This window comes from Bombyx mandarina, chromosome 09, assembly GCF_030267445.1.
Source record: "Bombyx mandarina strain Sakado chromosome 09, ASM3026744v2".
NCBI classification, from domain to species: domain Eukaryota; kingdom Metazoa; phylum Arthropoda; class Insecta; order Lepidoptera; family Bombycidae; genus Bombyx; species Bombyx mandarina.
Window position 1 is genome coordinate 966,374 of NC_143216.1, and position 6,016 is coordinate 972,389.

A 6,016-nucleotide genomic window follows, 5' to 3' on the forward strand; every position below is an offset into this window, starting at 1 on the left:
AACGATAAGGCGGTTATCATGACGCATAGCCTTATCGAAGTAACGTTCCGACACTGACTTCATGTGTTTGCGGATCGATTCGAGGCCCAGGTCATCGTGTAAGTCGATGTTCCTCACGAACCACGGAGCCCCGACGGCTAACCTGCAAAAGCGGGATTGTAGGGATTGGAGGGTGTCTATGTGTGTGCGGGCGGCGTGAGCGAACACCACACTCGCGTAAGTCATGACGGGCCTTATGCAAGTTTTGTAAAGTGTCACCTTGTTCCGAAGGGACATTTTACTCCGCTTACAGATCACGGGATAGAGTCTGCCGAGAATAAATGCGGCACGGTCGCGGACTGTTTTTATATGCGGGCGGAATGTCATGGATGCATCCAGGGTGACTCCCAGATATTTGACCTTCCTGGCCCAGGGTATAGGTTGGCCGAAGAGGGTGATCGGGGGTGTGATATTTCTCCTCGTAATGCGGGAGGAAATAAGCGGTGAGTTTCCCCTTTGAAATAACACTGCTGTGCTTTTCGCTGGGTTCATGTCTATGCGCCATTTTCGGAACCACTGTCCGAGGGTTAACGCTGCACTCTGGAGTTTACTCGCGATTAGGGACTTGTTTCTACTTGAGTAGTAAACGGTTGTGTCGTCAGCGAATAAGGCAAGCTAAGTCGGCGGCGACCGGGGAATATCATTGACAAATAAACTAAACAGGAGCGGAGAAAGAACGGAGCCTTGCGGGACTCCAGCCGTGAGAGGTCGCGGGGAAGAGCGGGTTCCCTCTACTCGATATCGAAAAGAGCGGTTAGACAAGAAGTCCCGTATGATGAGCACGAGACTGTCCGGTACGCCCATGTTGAAAAATTTGAAAATCAAACCGTTGTGCCAGACTTTGTCGAACGCTTTTGCGACGTTGAAGAAGAGAGCTCCCGTGTAGATCGGTTTTGGTCGGTTAAGTCCTACGAGAATGTGCTCCGTGAGGCGGTGCACCTGTTGTACGCATGAGTGATTTGCACGGAATCCGAATTGTTCATCGATGAGAATGCCTTTGGATGAGACGAAGTCTGTGAAGCGTTTGTAGAGCAGACGCTCATACAGTTTGCCTAGAGACATGAGGAGGCTAATCGGGCGGTAGCTCGTCGGATGATTTTTTGGTTTACCGGGTTTATGTATGCCGATAACGTCCGCTTCTTTCCACACCGCGGGAAAGATACAGTTCGCCATAGCGGTTTTGAAAATAGATGCCAACATCACGATGAGTTGGACGGGTAGAAGTTTAATAACGCGGTTAGATATACCGTTGGAACCGGGAGCCTTGCGAGGACGTAGATCTTTGATCAAGTCTTTAACTTCCATCGGGGTGACGGGTAACGCATCCGAGGGTGGCAAGGAGGCTCTGCGTTCTACCTCACTATCTACTAATTCTACATGAACAGGGTCCACAGATTGAGTGCTGGGCGTGCACTGGGTTTGCAATGTATCGGCCAGTAGCTTTGCTTTTTCGTTATCATCGAACGCCGCGAGTCGGCCTGAGGGGCCTACGAGGGGGGCATAGTTACTACCGTATCCGATTTGAGAGTACGAGCTAAGCGGTAGTATGACCTTTGGGAGGGCGCGAGTCCTTCTAAGAAATCAGACCATCTGGCGTCTCGGACTTCGGCGATGCGAGACTTTACGTCGCGTTGTAGGGCACGTATTCGAATACGATTTTCCGCGGTAGGATACCTATCGTAGGCACGGATCGAGGCGTTCTTAGCTCTAAGGAGTTCCCTAATATCGGACAATTTGAAGCGGTGAAGGAAGTCCTCCGCCACAACTTGCTTCGATGACCTATCTAATGTCGAGGTGATGTGTGACGTTACGATGTCTATGGCTTCAGCGGTATCCTGAGGAGACGGGGTAGAGTCCGGGCTAAACGGGAGCGATGGTGGATCAGATTCAGCCAGGCTGATGCCCAACGTGTGCCAATCCACCACAGTCCTCGTGACGGGAACGGAATCGGGAGCGCGACCGAGCTTCATAATAACGGGACGGTGGTCTGAATCTAACTCCGAAACTACTTCGATCGAGTGTAAGCGCAGAGTTACGTTTTTTAATAACGCTATGTCGAGTATATCCGGGCGATGCGCGATATTTAGCGGGTAGTGAGTCGGGGTTAGTGGAGCGATGATATCGAAGGCGAGATCATCGACTATCGCCTCGAGCCGCCTGCCATTAGGGGTTGTGGTGTGTGAGTTCCACCTGATGTGTTTACAATTTAGGTCGCCCGCCAGAATGACAGAGCTTCCCATGCCGAGTAGCGCCTCGATATCACTGCTTAGAACGATCTTATCCGGTGGAAGATAAACGGACGCGATAACGATCGGCGCATGTCCCGTCAGTGAGATTCGGCACACTGATGCTTCGATGTTAGCGAGCGCGGGAGGATCGAGCGGGACGCAATGCAGGGCTCTTCTATAGTAAATGACGGTACCACCACCACGAGCAGTGATCCTGTCGTTCCTAACCATGTTATAGTTCGCGATTTTAGGGTCGCGACGCGCGGGCTTGAGTAGGGTCTCCTGCACTAAGAAAATGTCAATTTGATGGTCACGCAAAAAATCACAAACCTGATCACGTTGATTTGCGAGACCGTAAGCGTTAAAAAATCCTATCGTTACGGATAAGGGCTTTATTCTACTAATGTACGCTATAGATTACCGGCGGAGTGAGGGGAGGACGTACGTATTTAACGATGCGTATACGTCAGCGTATTCTTGCATAACAGCGATGAAGTGTTGTGCAGTGGTGGCGGCGCGAATGGCGTCACCCAAAGCATTAACGCGATCAAAGTTGATGGACTGAAAAAAGTCGATCGCTAGAGCGAGATTTTCGGACGCGGTCGGAGGGCAGGTCGCGGGGGAGGGACGTATCGCGGGGGTGGGTCGAGTTGCGGGGGAGAGAGTTGTAGCCGTGTTCATGTACGGCAACGGTTTAGCCCAGGCCGAGACGCTGGGCACCGACGCCGGCACGAAAGCAGGCTTAGCCTTCGGCACAGAGGGTGCCGTGGCTTTGATGTCTGGGCCAGAAGCTCGGAGGCGGTTTTGGCGGGCGACGCGGCGATTTATTTTTGGAGCTCGGGGGCATCCACGGTAGTTCGCGGGGTGACCTTGTGTTCGGCACAGGACGCAGCTAGGCGGTTCAGTGGCGGTTTTCTGGTCGCAAGTACAAAGGTCCGTGGCGTGATCGCCCAAACACTTAACACATCGGGGGCGCGCGTGACAGTTACGGGAGGAGTGCCCGTACAGTTGGCAGTTATGGCACTGACTAGGAGTGCCTTTTTTATGGGGGACTTCGACGGCAATACCGGAGAGCCTACAGACGGTCCGTATGTTAAAAATTTGCTTACCCTCGGGGTAGGCTGGAGGGCGACTAGAACCATATTGTATGGTTCCCTACCGCGGCCGGTGTGCATGCGGTGCACGGAATTTACTGGTAGGCCTTGTTCTATCAGATCAGCCTTGACGAGATCAGCATCTAGCTCCTTCGGGATTCCACGTATGACAACGCGGAGTTCGCGCTCCTCCTGGAGCGTATAAGTGTGGAAACTTATACGCTCCTTTCGGAGGTAACTTGAGAGGGCCCTATGGTCGTCGGGTGTCGTTACTTTTATTTGAATCCCGCTGGCGAGATTACAGGCGCTGACAAAATTAATATTTTTGGCCTTAAGGGCCAGGGAAACTCGGTCCCAAGCTGCTTTCTCTTGAAGGATTACCGGGGGAGGGGTCTGAGTTTTAGATTGCGCCACCGGACGCGGCGACGGTGTGGCACGGACAGCGGGAGCGACGGGGGTTGGAGGGCGGGGACGCGACGCGTTCGCGGCTTTGCTTACTTTAGCGGCCGCGGGAGCTCGGGCCTCCGCAGCGCGCTTTTTACCTTTTTGGACTACTGTGAATCCATCAGTCGGGGTGGCGGGGCAAGAGTCGACCTCCATGTCCGACTCTGAGTCGGATGAGGAGGGTGCGGGCGACTTGCAGGCGGGGGCAGCGGGGGCGACGTAGGCCACGGAAGATCGGGTGGACGCACTGGACGACGCGGCTGCGACGGAGGCCGCGGACGAACGCGAGGACTCGACGTTATTTACGCATGAACGCAGGGCTGGAACCGAGGCCGCAACGGTCGGCACAGGAGTTTTCCTCGCGAGTATCGGGGACACGGGAGCAGCGGGCGCGACGGAGGCAGCGGGCGAGCTCGCGGCGTGATTGGTCTTAAATTCTAAAAATTCCGACGATAACGACGGGTACCTCAGGCGGAGGAATTCCGCAAACAGATCGATCGTGGACTCCATAATCACGTGCCCAGGAGGGGCTACCCCGGGACTTTAAGCACACTCGCCTTACGGCGAGGCGAGGCCCCAAAACTATAATAATCGCAATTAATTACAGCACACAGTCATCTGCTTGGAAAGGAGCCACTAAGTTACCGAACGAATTCTAGGAATTTAGGGGTCCGCCCGCTCACAGATGGCGATGCGTCGCAATTAACACAGGTAGTCACTTCCGAGAAAACACTTGAACGCCAGATGTGCTCCGAACAGAGGTCGGGCGATCGAACGGTCGATGGGCACGTCAGCGCGCGGCGGGTGCCTGAATCGGAATGACTCCGTCGCTCCGTACCCTCTTGTACTTGTTTAGAATCAAGTACCTAATCGAAAGTACTAGTCTACCCACAGTAATGACCAAACTAACAAATGCTGCCATAATGCCCAATCAATATAATAATGACCAATTTAGACGGCTTTAGGAAATTTTCTTCCTAACGTTGTTTTTCCAATATTGAACGTAGGGTGTAGATCGCTCTCGAAAGGAAATTGCAAACAAATACAAGTCAACCGTTTGGGAAATTCTGTGAAATGGAAATAGCTGCAGGTGGCAGGAGATATGAATTATTTCTATAGGACTGCACGCATGGAGTGGTTCCAGGGAATAAAAATGAATTGGCGGAGGAATTCAGGATTACGCGATCATCTCAAACAGTTTCTCAGAGCACTGTCTTCATGGAATATACGGAACAAAATACAAAGTGAATCAAAGATCTCCCGTAGACCCAGGAGATCCAAACAGCAAGAAGAAGTAGATTTGGGAGTCCCGATTCAGAGATAGGCGCAGTGCTCCACGTCTTTGTCAAAACTGTGCTTTGTTTAATATAATTAACTTTGCCAACGTTAGGTGCCGTTTCGCTCTGTTAAGGACTCCCTAACATTGTATATGTTAATTTTGATATACAATAACGGCTCTAATACAGATCGTCACTTGAAATGTCGACCCCAAAAATAACAATAGCGTCAAAAGGTCAAAGGGATCCTTGGAATCGTGGCGCCATTGCGAACAGGTCATTCCCTCCTCTGACCATTCACATAAATCTATGCTTTTGATGGCTTTGGGAGTAAACGAGTATTTTTTCCTCACCTAGTCCTTCCTGAAGTCGTCGTGGCCTAACGGATAAGACGTCCGGTGCATTCGTGTTGAAGCGATGCACCGGTGTTCGAATCCCGCAGGCGGGTACCAATTTTTCTAATGAAATACGTACTCCACAAATGTTCACGATTGACTTCCACGGTGAAGGAATAACATCGTGTAATAAAAACCCGCAAAATTTTAATTTGCGTAATTACTGGTGGTAGGACCTCTTGTGAGTCCGCACGGGTAGGTACCACCGCCCCGCCTATTTCTGCCGTGAAGCAGTAATGCGATTCGGTTTGAAGGGTGGGGCAGCCGTTGTAACTATACTTGAGACCTTAGAACTTGTATCTCAAGGTGGGTGGCGCATTTACGTTGTGGATGTCTATGGTCTCCAGTAACCACTTAACACCAGATCTATCAAAATTTGCTTGACAAGAGCGATGCTTCGCAGTATCTATCACCGGATCGGAATCACAACCCACTTAGAAGATACGGCGACATAGATGTTAAAAAATGGACATTATTAGAGCTGAAATTTGAATTTTATTACGAACTACGTCTCAAAAACCCGGATACATTTTTATTCC